Here is an 18,536-nt window from a genome sequence, read left to right as displayed (position 1 = left end):
TGCTGCTTTGCTTTTTTTTCACTGAGCCTCCCCTAATAAAGAGGGAGAAGCAAGATTTGCTTTTCACCAAAGGTAGTTCTGCAGGGTATGGTTTTCCTTGAACAAAAGTAAATATACTAAAATCTGAGAGTTCTTCGCAAGACCTCTCAACTCCCAACCATTAACTAAAGTTCCAAAGCAACCATTATTAACAATTCACTCTGGAAAAAATTCTTTCCTCTGTGATAAGCATTGCTGGGCAATGAAATTAGGTCAGATTTTGGAGAAAGAAAACTCTCACATGCATTCTTTATTACCTGGGTAAGTTCCCGACCTCTTCCGAGCCTACTGTCTAATCTGTGAAAGGGTTATCCAAGTGCTCATAAAAAGCTGGTTGCTTAAACTTTCACTTTTAAATGCAAATAATCTGAAATTATTATCATTTGTTTTATAAGATAGTCTTTCCCTTTAATAGACTTTGTAAAATGGTTGTTCTGGTTTTTTTTTTTTTAAATGACTTATATGGGGGCAAGAGTCCCCAAAACGAAAAGACTTAACACATTAAAAAGAGAGGCAAAAAAAGCACCAAAGATACAGTTTCACTAAGTCACGAAATCATCTCACCATGAGAGTCCTTTTCTTCAAAACCTACATTACAGGTGGTAAAGACAGAAGGTGGGAGAAAGGGCATTAATAAAAAGGGTTTGGCAATGTGGAAGGACACTAAAGCAATATGTTTATTGCCTGGGCAAAAATCTTTCCTCTGATGGTGTAATATTGCCGTAAGGCTTTTTACACATCTTAAACAAAATAGACTTTCAGGAGCATGCAGTGCCCTAGGGCAAACATTAGATTTAAGTAGTCATTACAGTATCTTTAAACTGTACCAAATGGAGATACTGCATTCATATTTCATTTGTTTCTTACTTACAAAAAAGATACCTGCCACATCACTGAACTACAAGGACACAGCTGTCAGCCAACAGATGAACCACCCATTCAAAAGGCTGTTTATGGAAAAAAAAAATGTAGAAACCATTACTCCCATGACTACCATAGGCTTTTCCAGCCCTCTTTGTCAACAACGCCACTCACCTGTCCACACACATACCTTCATGCCCAGTCTTTTATATTTAACTCAACAAAGAAATAGAAGATGTAACAAAACTGTGTGTATATTAGTGTGTAATTTGCTTCTTTGTTAATTAAGGCTGGTGTCTTGTGCTGCTGGACTCCCAGAGATTCCCCAAAGACTGACCTGTCACTAGCTCTGCATCACTTCTTTTCTACTGCTGGGCATCTTTTCTCCCTGATGCCCATATTGGAAAGAAATTAAAAAATAATTATAATGGATGAGTCTATCTTATTTGTGCTTCAGAGAGCTTCTAGAACAAATCTCAGAGCAAGAACATTACTAGGATGATTTCACATTTAACTTATAAATCTTTGGCCTCTCAATTGTGAAAAATGACCTAAATATTACAATAAATATTTATTGAGAGCTCAACAGGGATATTAATGTTGGGCTTTTGTTATTTTTCTCTGGCAGTCAACTTCAGACAGAAACGAAGACATCTTTATTTTGAGGAAAAAGATCCAGGGGTAGAAGTCAAAAGATCAGGACATTTTTCTAGAATCTGAGACTTTCTATCCTAACCCCCTCTGAGTTTCTCTCTCTGAATGAGATTTACCTGCTGCTTCAAAGAGATATGGTAAGAGTCAAGAAGATGATGCACAAAAACTGTGCTTTAGAATCAAAGTATTATATAAACGTTAACCTGTGCATAAAGTCATTTTGTTGTAGAACAAATGCATTCTGGGACTTTCATGAATCAAGGTAAATAATACTATTGCAATTGATTACTCTCACATTATAAAATGTACGATAGCAGTGGGGATGAAATAAATGATTAAATAAGGCCTTGAGAATGTGTGTGATCAGCTATGCTCACTCACTCAAAAACAAAGTGTCTCACCATCCACCTCAGTCTCTCAGTACATATGACTCCAATGCATGTCTCAGCAAAAGTATGACAAATGTAATTTTTTTGGTGTTGCTCTGAATCCCCCCATGTCAAAGAGCTGAAGTGTAGTAGCAAAGAGGGTATTCCAATAACAGATATACTTAGCGCACAATGCCAAAATCGTATTTCCTTCTGATATAACCTTTTTTGTCCATCTCACAAATATGGCATAGTATAAGAGTACCTAGGGAACAGGGAGAATTTCCCACCCACTTCCAAATCTCTAAAGTGGGAAAAGTGAGCATCCTAATTATTGGAAACAAGTCAAAACTACTGAAAGTAAAACTATATATTCTGTTTCAATGCTATTTAAATTGTGATATTTAAAATGAAAAGTTTAATAAAAAGAAAAACTTAAAATATAAAATACAAAATTTTTAGCTTTACAATATAACAACAAACAGTAACCCTTTAATCACTTTTAATCATTATCACCTGGCTGACATTTTCATGTTGTCCACATGCAATTGTTAATATATGTCAACACTGCGTTATTTTGCCTCTCTGGTGGCATGGTTCCCTTAGGGTATCTGGACATTTGATAATGATAACCACTTCTCTGATAACTAGACCTGATACATAGAAACAGGCCTATAAATTCTGTCTAACCATGAGATACTACCCTTGGTTGTTTATTATTGACTCAAAGTGAATACCTAACCCCAAATTCTCTCTCAGAAACTTTTATTTTTGAGATGAGAGAAATAAATTACTTTGACCCAACTACTAGTGCTTTGGGGATGTGTTTCATTAACTAAGGCCTCTAGGGCTTCTCCAGAAGTTACAGCTTCTCTAGAAGGCTGATTGTTAAGTTCTTCCTTGGAATCTATAAGATAGTTTAGCATATGTCCAACAAATTCTTTTTTAACTTGTATTTAAGAGTGATCTAGCTGCTTGCAATCAAAACAATCTTAATATGGAAACTATTACATGAGTTTAATTTTCTTTTGTTCATCATTGTAATTCTAAAATGGTCCACAGGATTTTACCCCCTAATATGCACAACCTATATAATTCCCTTCCCTTAAGTGGAAGCAGAACCTATGAATATTATTGTAATCTTACTCCTATAATTAGGTTACTAATTAGTTGACTTTAAATTTATCAAAAAGGAGATTATCTGGATGAGCCTGATCCAATAAGGTAAACTCTTAAAGGAGACTGGATCCTTCATAAAGTTACAGAGATTTGAAGGGCTAATGGTTGAGGTCGTATGACAAGCGTGACAAGCAACATGGGAAGTGTATAAGATCTGGCGTTACTCTGGCTAAGAGCCAGCAAAAGTATGGGGACCTCAGCCCTATAATCACAGGAATGAAATTCTGCCAACAATGACTGGACCTTGAAAGAAGATTCCAAGCTCCAGAGAGGAAAGCAGCCCAGTCAATACATTGATTTTTGCATCATGAAACCCTAACAAAAGACCCAGCTAACCAACCCATGCCCAGATTTCTGACTTATGAAAACTTTTAAATAATAAATTTGTTCTCTTTTTAAGCCACTTGGAAATGTGTTATGCAGCAATGGAAAAGCAAGAGTTATACAATGTTTTGTCCAGGATTATTTGTAGCTTTTATTTTTTCTGTATTTGCAACTATTTAGAAATTGTCATAGCTCTTACTAGCCACACAGCTAGAACAATCTCTGAATCTCTGCTGCCTATCTTCTTTCCCTTTCTCCCATCTTTTTCATCAACACATCCACCTAAACCTGACTTAGCATTCTTGAGAGTATAGACTACTCAGCCCACTGTGGTTCAGAACCTTGGACAGCAGCCCCTCCCCCCCCCCCGCCCCACCCCGCCTGATGATCCTTTCCTTCCACCTCATCTCCCCTAAACACATGAATTCTGTCTTATTGTCTGCCAGTCTTGCTGTTGTGTGATATATTTCCTGAACACCTACAGTCAGTAACTAATGAAGAATGAGAATCCCACACATGTCAATGTCTATTTCTGTGTTTATAGCAACCTCCTCCAGGAAATGTTCTATTCTACTCTAGACTGAATTAATCCCTCACACACATTATATTTTACAGTATTTGTAAATACATCATACACGAAAATTATCTGTTTCCTCTCCCCACCTAATGTAATCTTTTCCTAAAGTACTTATAATTACCTCCTTAAAATAAAGGAATTAAATTTGCATATTAGTACAATCTTGAGTAAAGATCAATAAGTTCAAATTGGTTGGGAGTACTAAAAAAAAATCATAATCAATTTTAATCTTGGAGGAAAAATATCTTTAATATTGGCAAGAAAGGACTTCTACTCTCTGGTGTGTACTTCCTATATAATATGAGTGTAGGCAGAACCTATGGGTGTAATGGGAATTAAAATACCAAACTATGATTTTATGGTAAATTCATTCATTAAATTATATCTCAGACAAGGTCCATAATGATACAGATTACATTTGAGAAATTGAGGGGGGAAAAATTCATAGACATAAACCAGTTTTATGTGTAAACTTTCTCAATAATCAAATGATAAGAGAACTACGGAGAAAAAGGGCTACATCAGAATGAACAAAACTCCCAGGGGAATTTTTCTGTTTCTAAGGGGGCAAGTCTACTGAAGAACCCCTTCTATCCTAGGGATAGTGGTATTGACCGGTAGTCAACATAGGGAAAGGAACCAGATATACTAGAGTATATATTCACCCAAAAGATGAATCTCCTAATATTTTACCTACTTCCCTATAAAAATGGCCACATAAGCACCCACAAATAACCTATGTTTCCATGTAGGGCAGTAATTATGTTCCTTAGCATTATGAAGAATCGTTGTGGGAACTGAAATTCATGCTTATGTGATCCTCTATTTCAGATTATTGCAGCTTTTAAAAAATCTAATCCTGTACTGTAGGAAATAAGAATTTTCTATTCTTATTCTATTCTATCCATCAACTTAGGGGCCTTTTAAGAACAGGCATGACCATAATTCCCTACACATTTAGAGAAGTCAGGTCTCATTATTATACAGTCTCACTGGCATTGGTCAAAAGAAAATAAATTTAAAAATTATCTTCAAGAGAAAGTGATGTGTGTGTATATATATATATATATACATACATATATACACACACATCAATATATACAATTCTAATAAAACATGAGAAGTGACACAGTGGCCAGTGTCACAAACAAATTGACATGGTAGAACAGAGGCAAAGGGAACTCCCTATCCCTGTGGGCAGATTTAGTTTGGAAGATAAATGCCATAAAAAATTAGAAATTCATGCAAATAGGAGTTTAGAAAGTGAGATATTTATACAAACCTTACCAAACAGAAAAGAAAAGCTATTCCTGAACTGAGACATTTCATGTAGAAGAACTCAGAGCTTAGTAAAAAGATTGTATGTGCTAAGGACTTATCAAGAGCCTTGAGGGTCAAAAGTCACTGTCACTGAATTTGGGGTTGGATAGCATTTCCTGTCTTTCCCCAGACATGCCTTCTGCTCTGCAGGGACAACTTTTGAGTGGTGCTCCATCTGCAAATGAGCCTTAGGTGACACTGATCCAACAAACAGCAACACGGTATTGCAGAGAGACCCACCCTGGGTCAGCATTAGCAAAGGAGCACCCACAAATGCACGATGGGAGGATGAGATGCAGGAAGTGTGAGTGCAGAAGTAGGTGGGAAAAGATGTCAACACTGATGCCTTAGGACAGTATACACAGAAAGAAGACAGGCACACAGGGAAGACAGAGGCCAAGGGGCCACTGAGGAAAGGAGCGGAAGACAAGCAAGCTGGAGTGTAGATCCTAAGTTATAAGATACAGAAGGAGAAAGGAAATAGAAACAAGCAGAGTCTAAGAAGCAGAAGTTAGCAGACACCCAAAAACAGATGAGGAGGAAACAGTGCCAGGCAGACAGGAAGAGTATCCACAGGGCCGGCGCAGTGCCGTGAAACTCCACTGTTAGCCTCTGCATTTCACTGGGCTGTCTATTCAGCATGTTCTATGGAACATCATGCCCTAGAAATATTTTCCTTTTTTTTCAGGACAGGAAAAAAGTTTCTCTTCTTTCTTTCTCCCTCTGTCTTGAGACTTTTCCTCGCCCATTGTGAGGTTTCAGCAATATTTCTCTATATCTTGAAAGCATACCCACAAGTCATCTATTATGATCATTCCAATTTTTTTTTAAGAATTTCATTATTTTATCATAAGTTGATAAATGTTCAACCGACTCTTTAAAGGCAACTTCTGGGAAGAAAGACACATGAATTATACTCCTATGATCAAGCAACAATCCCTGTTAAAATAGCCAAGATCAGGGCGGTGGTATCTGTGACTGTGTTTAGCTAAGGAGCCATTTCCACTTTATATTTCCACCTCAGTCTGTAAAGCCAGAGAAATGTAACATCAGCAGCATGCGGACTCCTGCAGGCAGCCACTTCGTACTGCCATGGTCAGACCTTTCTGCTCATTAAAGACTGGCCACAGGGGATGTGGAGGCAGGCCAGCGTGTTGCCTTGCTCACAGGAGGAAGCTTAACTCTAGTAGAAAGAGGAAGGGAGAATAGAAAAATAACTTCTCCCCCTTCTTTTTGAAATTTCTATAGTCACCTTCTCTCCCTAGTCCTTCCTGGGAAAGTGTGAGCATTCGCTTTCTCAAAATACTAGAAAATCATCTAATCTTCCCGTGCATGTATATGAACCTCTCTACAAAGGTAATTTAGCCTAATATGCTACTTATAGTGGACTCTAGTCAAATATAAAAGAAAAATAGTCCTACAAAAATGAAGACAAAAATAATATTTCTTCATTTGGTCATTAGGCTTCTGATCACACATGTACTAATTTTTCTTATAGATAAGCAGTTAAAAGTGCAAAAGAGTAGCAAGAAACTAGGCTGAACTCTGGTTGTATAAAATAGGCCCAAGAGATTGCTAAAAATCACATCCCATGGTAAAACCGAAGCTAAGAGCCAATCAAACAAAACCTTAACCCAAAGGAGCTAGAAGAGAAGCAGGAACCAGTTAGAAAGCGATAGGAACGAAGAGGGTAGAGTCCATCCTAGGGTGCTCCCTCCGTGCAAGAGAAGGATCCAGGGCCTTTGTGCAGAATTCATGCTTCTCATCCCTGTGAGCAGAGGGAGCTCCAGCAGCAAGGCCAGGCATCTCCACATCCCTGATCAGTGACTTTCTAGCCATTGCTTGAATTCTTGCAATGTTCAGAAACACAATTTTCCAGGCAACCCATCCCCTTGCTGCACAGCTGTGGTTACCAGAAATGATGATCACAAGATCTGAGTCAGGAAGCTCGGCCTTCTTTCTATCACTCCGTTATCTCTCGCTAATATCACATTTATCTTTCTGCAGCAGCAATCCTTGCCTTTATTTCACATTATTCTTCCTTCAACTCAATCTCTTGGTATTATTCTTAGTTTGGGTTTTTTTTCCCCCAAAAGTGAGCTCCTGCTGGAATTTTGCTTTCCTCAACTGTTTTGTTTTTCGGGTGACACATGACACTCTTGTATTCACTTTTGATACTTTCTTGCTAACTTGAGTATGGACTCATTAAAAAAAAAAAAGAAAGAAAAAGAATTGCATTTTCGCTCTGTGCAGCCACTTTAGTCTTAGTTGCTCTTTTCTTCCTAATCTACATCAATCAGAATTGTATTTATTTTTCAAATGTTCCAACTTTCAAGCCATAGGATGGTGTTTTATTATAGTGTTTATTGTGGAAGCAGGGATAACATTGTATACAGTGAAAAGGCACACTGTAATCCTGAGGTGCACAGAAGGCGCGAGGGGATGACCAAATGAGTACCACAATACACATCCCTCTCTAGGTGGCCCTTCAGCAGAGTTATTGCATAGAACAGGAGAACAGCATCACAGGAAAAGTGGATGCCGAGCGGGGCCCGCTTGCTGGCTAAATGGTTTGCTTCTGCTACAGAGGCTTTCAGGATGAGTGATTCTAATCTTTGCTCCAACAAATTCATCAACATCAATGAGTCATGTGTATTTGGGTGGCCTTAGAGTGGTTAAAATCACAAATGTCAAATTCACAAATATTAAAAGCCTACAGCAGGGATCAAAACACAAATGTTTATAGAAGCCACGTAGGAAATGAGTAATTGGAGATGGATATAAGACAATGGAGAGCTGTGGAGGCTGTGTTTAAGTGGGAGGAGTAACAGTCACAATCATAACAAACGTTGATAGAGTACTGATTTTTGTACCAGGCACAATTAGAAGAACTTCATGCATGTTAATTTACTTAACATACAAAATAACCTTATGAGGAGGATTCTCTTATTATATTTCCCCTAATTTAAAGGTAGAAAACTTGAAACACAAAGTATTTAAAATACAAGCCATCTCCCATTTAGAGGAGAAATCTTTAACTCCAACAACTCGTCGGCATTATTAGGGTTGTTAAACCTTGTGATTTTAGAAGAGAAGCTAAGGATTTGAATTTTTGTATGTAAAACCTCAGTACAAAATTATGGCTTGAAAGCTTTTTTTCTTTGTCTTTTTTTTCTATAAGACAGAGTCTTGCTTTGTGGTCCTCAGTAGAGTGCTGTGTCATCATAGCTCACAGCAACCTCTTGAGCTCAAGTCATTTTCTTGCCTCAGGTTCATGAGCAGCTGTGTTGGGACTAAAGGCACCCATCACAATGCCTGGCTACTTTTTTTCTTTTAAGGGTTGCTCAGGCTGGTCTGCCTTGCAATCTTTAAATATATCATCCATGTGTAGCCAAACATGTCCTGCACAAACCTAGAAAACAGTGGTTTGTGTTTCTGATATTTATTTAGTACACAAAAGATCTTCCACAAGTATGACATCTCTGCAGTTAGCACTTTCTGCATTTTCCTTTGGGAAAACTCTTAGGAGTACTAGAATAAAGTATTCCTTATGGATGAATGAATGGATAAATGAATGCATGCATAAATAAATGAATTAAAAAATGGAATGTCTGGCCCATAAGTCTTTTGAGTAGATGCACTCACCAGCCTGTTCCTATACAAACCACATTTTCTGAATTCCAGAATGGCACACAAAAAAATCTATTTATAGAGCAAGTACAAGTGGAACTGACGGGTTCCACTAAGTAAGTACAAGTAGACTGACATTCAGTCTTTCACCACTAAAATCATACTTAGTGGTGAATGTCTATCTCTAATACAGGAAAAAGGCAAGGCTATGCTCTCTCAATACTTCTTTCAACAAGCATCTTCTATAACTGAGCTTTTCAATTTTTTCTCAGTCTCCTAAAACACAAGACTATTACAACCATCTTTACCCTCTTTCCCACCCCTAATCAACTTCCTAATGAGGTGGTGCTGAAGCCTTGGTACTACCTTTCAGTCTACCTGCAGTCCCTACTTATGCAATCCTCTCACAGCAAAGAAACTCTCCAACCATCTCAGAATTCCAGTTACCATCCAAAATATCCCTTCTGCATATTTCCACATTTCTGGAAAAAATAAAAAAGAAAAACAATATTCTTCTCAGAAAGAGCATGCAATGTAAGCACAGAAAAAGTCATAGAGTCCAGATCCTTTGTTTCAAAGGTAAAATAATTAAGGCTTAGAAAGAGAAAACAAATTGAGCAACAGTTCATTCTAAGAAGCAATCTGTAAGCCTCGTTCTAGTGTTCTAGTAGACAATCAGTTGGTTTACCTTTTTGGAAATGCCTAGAATTTGAAGGCATCCTGAAATCAAATAAACACAAAATCTGGGTAGTTTTTTTTTTGTTGATTGATTTAATGCTTTTCCCTGATAGAAATATCCTGCTTTTTCTTCTCCCAGCTAACTGCTACTCATTAAACACAAATCACTCTTTCCAGGAAGCCTTCCAAGACACCCTTTCCTCATGTCATGTTAAACGGGGACATTGTTCCCTTGTGTACTCTCTCTTTGCTTTCATGATCATTCCTATGATGCTGCACTACGAGCCTCTTCAAGTGTTTTCCCTGTTGCCTTCAACTTCTGCCTCTTGAGGACAATGAATGGGCCTTTTGTTCTTATGAACCTAGGGCTCAGCAAGTTACTGACAGATGCATAGTGAGCTGTCAGAAAAAAATTAATTTAATGAATAAGTACATGGTTCTCTATCCCCTTTAGAATACCCAAGAGACAACTGCTATCTCTACCCGATGCTAAATGTCTGAGGCTGAACTCTGCCACAGAAGAAACAAGGAACTTGCAAAGTGACCTTATCTTTTGCGGGAGGTAGGAAAGAGATTCTCTGTTCCTAGACAATTTCTTTCTATGATGGCAGACTCTTAATGAAAGTGTACTTGTTTTACCAAGGGCAATTCATCAAACATCGGTAATACTCATTGATTTTTACAGATAATTTATTCTGCTTGTACATGGACTCTGGAATATGGGACATGGGAAGAAAGGGATAAAAGGATTACCTGAGTTTGGCCCTTTTGTAAAGTAGAGATTAGAATTAGGTTTGCTCACCTGCTAACCATGAGCTGTTGAAGGGTGAAAAATCTGTACTTTGTTTGATGTACTGTGTTTTGGGGCATTTTTGCATATATATTTGCATACATTCTTCTATTATTTTTCTTTTGTTTCTTCCTAGGTTATTTAGCAAAGTTTCTTTTCTGAAATTCATCTGGTCTCAGCCTCACAAAGGCAGAGATGAATTTCCCTAATGCTTGTTTCATAAAGAAAGTGAGAGCAGCAGTGTCAGCAGAACTAAAAATAAAAAAAACTCCAACCAAGATCCTATGTACCTATCCACTGAACACCAAGAAATAAGATTTCTCATATGCCTCCTCAATATGTTTTGGATTTAGCACTTTCTTTCAACTCTCATGACCACGACCTCAGTGCAAAATCTTATCTTTCGCAATTTGGATCATTTCATTATCTCCTCCCTGGTCTTCCAGACTCCAAGTCTTACCCTACATTTTCTAAGCAATTTACCATTCTCTGGAGTGATCTCCCTGAAAAATTGTTTTGTTCCTACCACAGTAAGCTTTAGCATCATTTTCTCGCTTAAAAACTGTCAACACTTTCTGAGGCCAGTATAACTCTGACACCAAAACCAGTCAAAGAAATCGCAAGAAACAAAAGGCACAGTATCTCTTACAAATATAGCTGCAAACGTCACCCTCATTTAAAAGACATAAGCAAACTAAGTCCAACAACAGATACATAGGATTCTACACCACGAATAATGTGTATTTATTCTAGCGATGTGAAGTTGCTTCAATATATAAAAACAAATCCATTCTGCATGTTAATAAAACAACAGACAAAAACCATAATATCATTTCAGCAGATATGAAAAAGCATTTGACAAAATCCAACAACCTTTCATGATAAAATAACTTAAACTAGGAATAGAAGTTCTACAAACTGATACGTGACATACTAACCACTCAGATAAAATCATACTTAGTGGTGAAAGACTGAACGTCTATCTCCAATACAGGAGAAAGGCAAGGCTGTGTACTCTCAATACTTCTATTCAATATTGTGTTGGAGGCTTTATCCAGGGAAACTAGGCAAAAATGGGAAATAAGAGGCATCTGATTTGAAAGGAAGAAGCAAAACTATATTTTTAGATGACAAGATCTTACACAGAAAAAATCCTACAGAATCCACTAAAAAGCTATTAGAACTAACAAATGATTTGGGCAATGTTGCAGGATACAAGATCAATACATAAAAATCCATTGTGTATTTATATACTAGCAATTAGCAAACTGAAAAATTCAGAAAATAATTTTATGATGGTATCAAAAAAAAAATACTTAGGGTTAAATTTAACAAAAGAGGTTAGACCTGCATACTGAAAACTGTAAAACATTATTGAAAGAAGTTAAAGAAAAACTGTATCAATGTATAGATACTCAATAGGATTATTTAGTAGTGTTAAAATAGCAATATACATCCTAAACTGATCTACACAGATCCAACATAATATCTATAAAAATTCAGCTGCCCTTTATGCAAACATTGACAAAATGATCCTAAAATTCTTATAGAAATGCAAGTAACAATTTTAAAAACAAAGTTGGAGAACTATACTTTCCAATTTCAAAGCTTCTTATAAAGCTGTGATAATCAAGACAAGGTAGTACTGAAATAAGGTGAGCTATAGAGATTGACAAAAAAGAATTCAGATTCCACCCCTTAAAACTATGGCCCTTTTACATTGAACAAAAATGTCAAGATAATTCAATAGGGAAAGAACAGTCTGCAACAGATGGTACTGGAACAACTGGGTATCTAAATGCAAATGAATGGAATCGGTCCCCTACCTCATTTCATATACACAAATTTACTCAAAATGAATGAAAGAAAATCTAAAATTACTCTTAGAAGAAAACACATACATCCTTGTGAATTTGATCAGGCAATGATTTGTTAGATATGCAGAGTGATGAATTCAAAAACAGATAAATTGGACTTATCAAAATTAAAACCTTTTCCCTTTTAAAGAAAGAAAAAAATCAGTCCATGAAATGAGAGAAAATATTGGTAAATTCATATATCTGATAAGGGACTTAAATTCATCACATAATTCTTCCATCTCAATAATTAAAAGACAGAGCACAATATAAAATGTTATGGACTGAACCGCATACCTCCCAAATTTATATGTTGAAGCTTTGACTTCCAATGTGACTTTTTTGGGGGATAGGAACCTTTAAATAAGGCTAAATGCGGTCGTAAGGGTGGAGCTCTAATCCAATATGGCTAGTGTCCTTACCAAAGGACTGTTGAAATGCACACACAGGGAAGATGCCAAGTAAGAGCTTAGCGAGAAGACAGTCATCTGCCAACCAAGGAGACAGGCCTCAGCTGAAGCCAAACCTGCCAACTCCTGTGTACTTCCAGCCTCTAGAACTGTGAGAAAATAAATTTCTGCAATTTCAGCCATCCAATCTGTGGTGTAGATAGTATCGTGGTAGCCCTAGCAGACTAGTATAAATGGATTTGAATAAACCTGTAAAGGACACACAGTAACCAACAAGCACATAAGCTCATGGGCACTAATCATTAGGGAAATGTAAACCACAGCTACAACAAAATACCACTTCATACTCACTAGGATGGTTTAAGTAAAAATGATAGACCATGAATAATGGCAAGGTAAAAGGATACAGCCTCTTTGAAAATTCTGTGGCATTTTCTCAAAAAAATTAAATATAAAGTTACCATATAACTCTGCAATTCCCTTTCTAGATATACAGGGTGGCCATAAAGCTCATGTGCAATTTCTATTTTAAATTACACACGAACTTTATGGCCACCTTGTATATTCAAAAAAAAAAAGCATATGCTAACATAAAACTTGCACACCAATGTTTATAGAAGAAGTATTCATAACCGCTGAAAAGTACACAAGAAACAGCCTAAAAGCTCAGCAACTGATAAATGGGCTAGGACATGTCGTATGTCCATGGAGTAGAATGTCATTTAGCCAAAAGAAGGAATGAAGTGCTGATACACCCGACAACATAGATGAGCCTTGAGTGAAAGAAGCCCATCACAAAACATCACATAGTGTAAAGTTCCATTTACAGAATATGTCACAAAGATGCAAATCCATAGAGGTATCCGGGCTGGAGAGAGGGGTGAATGTTGAGTGATTATTAATGGGTACAGAGTACCATTCCGTGATAATAAAAATATTCTGAAAGTAGATTGTGGTGACCATTGCGTAATTCTATGAAAAAAGCAAAAATCACTGGATGATACACTAAAAGTTGAATTATCTATAAATCTCAATAAAGCTATCACTTTAAGAAATACTCTAAAAATTAAAACAATAAAAATAAATAAAAAATATAAAAATGCTTTAGCATCTCCCGTTGACTAGAATTTAGCCCAAGCTCTTTAGTTGGCCCATAGTAATCGAACCTTGCTTACCTTTCCAACTTTATTTATAACCACTTCCATAGCCTCATCTATTTTCTTTTATGGAAAGGGTTTCCCTCCTTTTCCTTCTTGGAAATTCATACTGATTCCTTTATACTCAGATCAAGAGTCAATTCCGCTGCAGTGTCCCAGTCAGCAGACCCGAGGATTCTCTAATCTGTGCCCAGGCGCACTATTGGCGCACTTAGGTCTTTTCTTAGGACTCTAGGAAATATTTCCTCTAGTGGTAAAATAAACATTGGTTTTTTAACAAAGTCTTCCTTAAAGTCTACCGTTTAAAAAATCATGACATGTACAAAATTAAGTGAAATGTCATGGTGTTTGGCACATGTCGAAACTGGGCTACAAACAACCAGTTTATAAGGCCATATGCCTTACAAGAACAGAGAGGAGAGGCTCTAATGGAAATATAGGACATAAATTTGTTAGAGACTAAGTCATTATGTGAAAATATCATGGAGAAGGTGCATATGTCACCAAGCAGAGAGAATTATGTATAATCTGAAATGTGCTTCAGAAAAGTTGAATACCTAAGATACAAAAACGTGGCAAATGACATGTACCTTCAAAAAGTTGGTTCCATCGCTCTCTCCCTAAGTTCCTGCTAATGCTTTTGAGTGTTAGTTTGTCATGCCTATGTCCAAATAAATATTTACATTTACTATAAAATTTAATATATGTTTTTAGTGTTGTGTTATGCTTGTTGCATCTTTCAGGCAAAGGATGTGCCCCAGGAAGTCTGAATTTTGGGTATGGCAGTTAATAATGTGACATGAACTCATTGCTTTTTACATTTTTATATAATTTTGTTTTCCAATTTAGGTAAATAAAGAAATAACTCATAGTAATACGTTTTTCAGTTGACTTACATGAAATGAAAGTCTGTCAAGGTATAAATAATAGAGTCTTTATACATGGCTGGGCATATTGATAATAAAGTATTGAGTAATTTTCTATAAGCAATCAAGGTTAAGAATGGAGAGAAAATTTTTTCCTGGTGATTTTTTCACCAACTAGTTTATACTCCAACCATCAAAAAGAAGAGATCAAAGCCAATCTCAATTGCCTTTCCTCTTCAAAAGTCATTACGGCAGTGGGACTATAACAGAGCCATGATAGGAGACGTTGTAAAATCTGTGTTTTAGGTCTAAAGATAGTTTTACTCTATGAGGTCTGATAATAACAAGGTAAACACAGTGAGGATAACTTACATTTACGTTGATCTTGCAAGTTGAGAAGTCACTTTCAGACATTATCTCATTTCGATCTCATTATATCCTTTGAAATAATGAAGTCAGATGTTATTCTCACAGATGAAAGAACCAAAGCCAGGGAAGTTGCACAAATTTTACAAGATTAAAAAGTCACCTACAGAGCAAGAACTGGAATTTAGGTTTCTTGACTCCTTTCCTGGAGCTCTCTTTATTTTCCCATTCTTACGCTACAGAACTGTGTGACATGGAATGGATGGCAAATTTGTTAAGAACTCGAGTATTGAAGATGGAGAGCTAGAGGTTACATTCAGGTCTAAGGTATAGACACTGCGATTCATTAGCCTCTGTGCTAGGTGCTAGGACACTGTGACGACGTGCTCTTGAGTTTCCTCATTCAATTTGACGTGTGTTCTAGTGGAAGTGAGGAAGCCAAGGGACATGCATGAAAAATGGAGGACATCGAAAGGGTAGTTAAGACATCAAAGATAAGCCAATGGCATCCGAAAGACTGTCCATCTGCAAGATGGAGAAAAGCAAAGCATCTAACACACAAACCCTTTGTGCAAGGACCGAGTTTCCATTCTTGATCTTCCATGACAAAAAATAATTATAAACCAGAAAATACCTTGATGCCCTGCCTACTAACAAATTACAACTTTGTTTTCCATATCTATTATTAAATCTGCTTCTTTTTAGTCCAAACTTCCCCTTCTTGAACTAATGAGTTTTACATGTATAAGATTGCTACCTATTCTGTGAGGTATCTGAAAATCACTTATTTTAACTTACTGTTTTAAGTTGAAAGGGTATTCTCTCAGTCTGGTAGGATTGCTATAACAAAATATCTCAGACTGGGTGGCTTAAACAACCGAAATTTATGTTCTCACAGTTCTGGAGATTGAAATCCGTGATCAAGGTGCCAGCAAATTCAGTTTCTGGTGACAGCTCTTTTCCTGGCTAAAAGACAGCTGGCTTCTTGCTGTCCTCAGACAGCTTTTCCTGGGTGCGTGCAACTAAGAGAAAGAGTGAGAAAGAAAGAGAGTGGAGGAGAATAAGAGTACACTGGTGAAGAGTACTGGGAAGTCACTCATTCTGTTGCCCCAGGCCTCCCACTCATGACTTCTTTTAACCTAAATTACTTCCTTAGAGGCCTCATTGCCAAATACTGCCGTACTCTGGAGGGTCAGCAATTCAAGATGTGAATTTTAAGAGGAACAAAATTTCAGTCCATAACACATACTTCATCTTAAAATATTAAATGTGGGGAAGAAAGCATATGTCCATCTACTTCTGCTTGTCCAATTTTAAAGCCTATGAACTTATTTCAGACTTCATCTTTCCAAACTGGTGCTAAGATTTATCATCCTCCCAAATCCTTGAGATCAATTTACCATCCTTTCTCTAGACTTACTGCTTTTTTAAAAGTCAATTTTGTAGAGATATAATTTACCTATAATAAAATGCATCTTTTTTTTCCCACTGAAAACATTTTTATTGGCCTTTTGAATAGAAACGGGAATTTATTTGCCAGGAAGGATGATCCCATCACACTTCTGCTGGAATCAGCAGGTGGCCTTGTCTTTGCTGATTCTGTATTTGGCCCTCGTGCAGCCTGTCTGCCGCTTCTTGACTGGAATGCTGAAAAGTGGCCTACCCAGCACCACACAGAAGTCCAGGCCTCAGATACCAATGCTTGGGTCATACGTGATACTCAGACGGATGTGCTCCTGGATAGCAAGGCCAAAGGTCCCAGTATCTGAGAAGTTATATCTTCTTAATTCATACCCTCATACTTTTTGACCTTTCTCCAGGATTTCTTCTGCCTCTGTCCCTCTGACTGAGCAGTGGACCACAATCTTCTCAGTTTTCCCAGTGCCAAAGGATCCAACAGTCTATCTAACTTTAGAAAACACAGGGGTCTGGCCTGTGAGGTGCTCCAACACCTTGGCCGCGCATATCAGTCTATCTCTACTCTCCTCTGCACATGTTGAGACAGAATTTGCAGATGCAAAGTTCCCGCATGGGGCTCTCCTTTCACCTTGATCCTGCACCATGATGGGAGACAAGAAGACAGCATGCAACTCCGGACCCAAGCCCTTATGAGGCCCTAAAAAGCCTCTTTTTTCCCAGGCTTACCGGCAAGATAAAATGCATCTATTTTAAGTCTGTAGTTTCATCAGTGTTGCCAAAAGCATACAACTGTATAACTGCCATCACTATCAAGAAATTGAATATTTTTATTACCCTAAAACATCCCTTGCCGTTAATCACATCTGTGGCACCATTCATTTCTTTCTCTCGATGCCTACTCTGTCATCTCATGAATTAAACAATACAGTACGCATTGTTTTGTGCCCAGCCTCTTTCATGGAACATGTTTCTGAGATTGAGCCACATTACTGTGTATATCAGTGGCACCAGCCACTTCACTACTACAAAGTATTGTTTCATTTTGTGCACATGCCTGTTCATGTGTATCACAATTTGCTTATCTATTGACATTTTGATAGATGTTGGAGTTGCTTCCAGGTTTGCACCCTTCACGAATGAAGCTGCCATGAATATTTGTGTATAAATCTTATGTGAACATATGTCTTAAGTCTCTTGGGTAAATATCTAGGGGTAGAATTGTTAAGTTGCATTGCAAGTGTGGCTATAACTTTACAAGAAACTAGAAAACTGTTTTTGCAAATTGGTTGTATCATTTTACATCCCCATCAATACATATGAGTGTTCCAATTGCTACATTCTCCATAGCACTCGGTACTGTCACTGTTTCAGAATTTTTGGCCATGCCAGTATATGTGTGGTGGTTTTTGTTTGAATTTCACTGATGGCAAATGATATTAAACATTTTCACATGCTTATTGGCCACCACACATCTTCTTTTGTGAAGTATCTGTACAATTCATTTTTAATATGTGTATTTTAGAGGGTGCCAAAAATGTATACACATTTCAAGAAAGGAAAAAAAACTATATTAAAGTTGTAATACTCAATATTTGCCAACAACAAAAGATGAATACATCCCACAGTGAGCATCTCTTGCAATTGGAGAAGTCAAACATGACTTGAATGTTACAAATTTAACACAGTTTTTTCTATCTTAAGATGTGTTTACACTTTTTGGCATCCTCTGTATATATCGTGCATATTTAATATACATATAGTAAATATTTTCTGCCAGTCTGGAGCTTGACTTCTCATTTTCTTATTAAGAGCAAAATTTTTAGTTTTGATTATGTAATTATCATGCTGTTCTAAGAAGTCTGAAGTTTTTGCATACCCCAAGGTGAAGAGGTCTTTTCTATTTTAGTAGCATTATAGATTTAGTTTTGTTCTAACAGTTTTATGGCTTTAGCTTTTTGTTTAGGTCTATGATCAATTTGAGTTTAACTTTTGTGTATTGTGGGAGATGAGGTTGATTTTATTTCCCAATGAATATCCAGTGT

The 18,536-nt window shown here is 37.1% G+C and overlaps 1 pseudogene; it reads right to left on the bottom strand.

Annotated features, from left to right (window-relative positions):
- Positions 1–312: 312 nt before the first annotated feature.
- LOC100961033 lies at positions 313–17,138 on the bottom strand (annotated as a pseudogene).
- Positions 17,139–18,536: the final 1,398 nt, after the last annotated feature.

The sequence above is a fragment of the Otolemur garnettii genome, unplaced genomic scaffold (genome assembly GCF_000181295.1).
Source record: "Otolemur garnettii isolate 467f Iridium unplaced genomic scaffold, OtoGar3 scaffold00122, whole genome shotgun sequence".
Lineage (NCBI taxonomy): Eukaryota > Metazoa > Chordata > Mammalia > Primates > Galagidae > Otolemur > Otolemur garnettii.
Note: the sequence above shows the minus strand (reverse complement) of the source record. Positions and strands in the feature narration are given on the sequence as shown.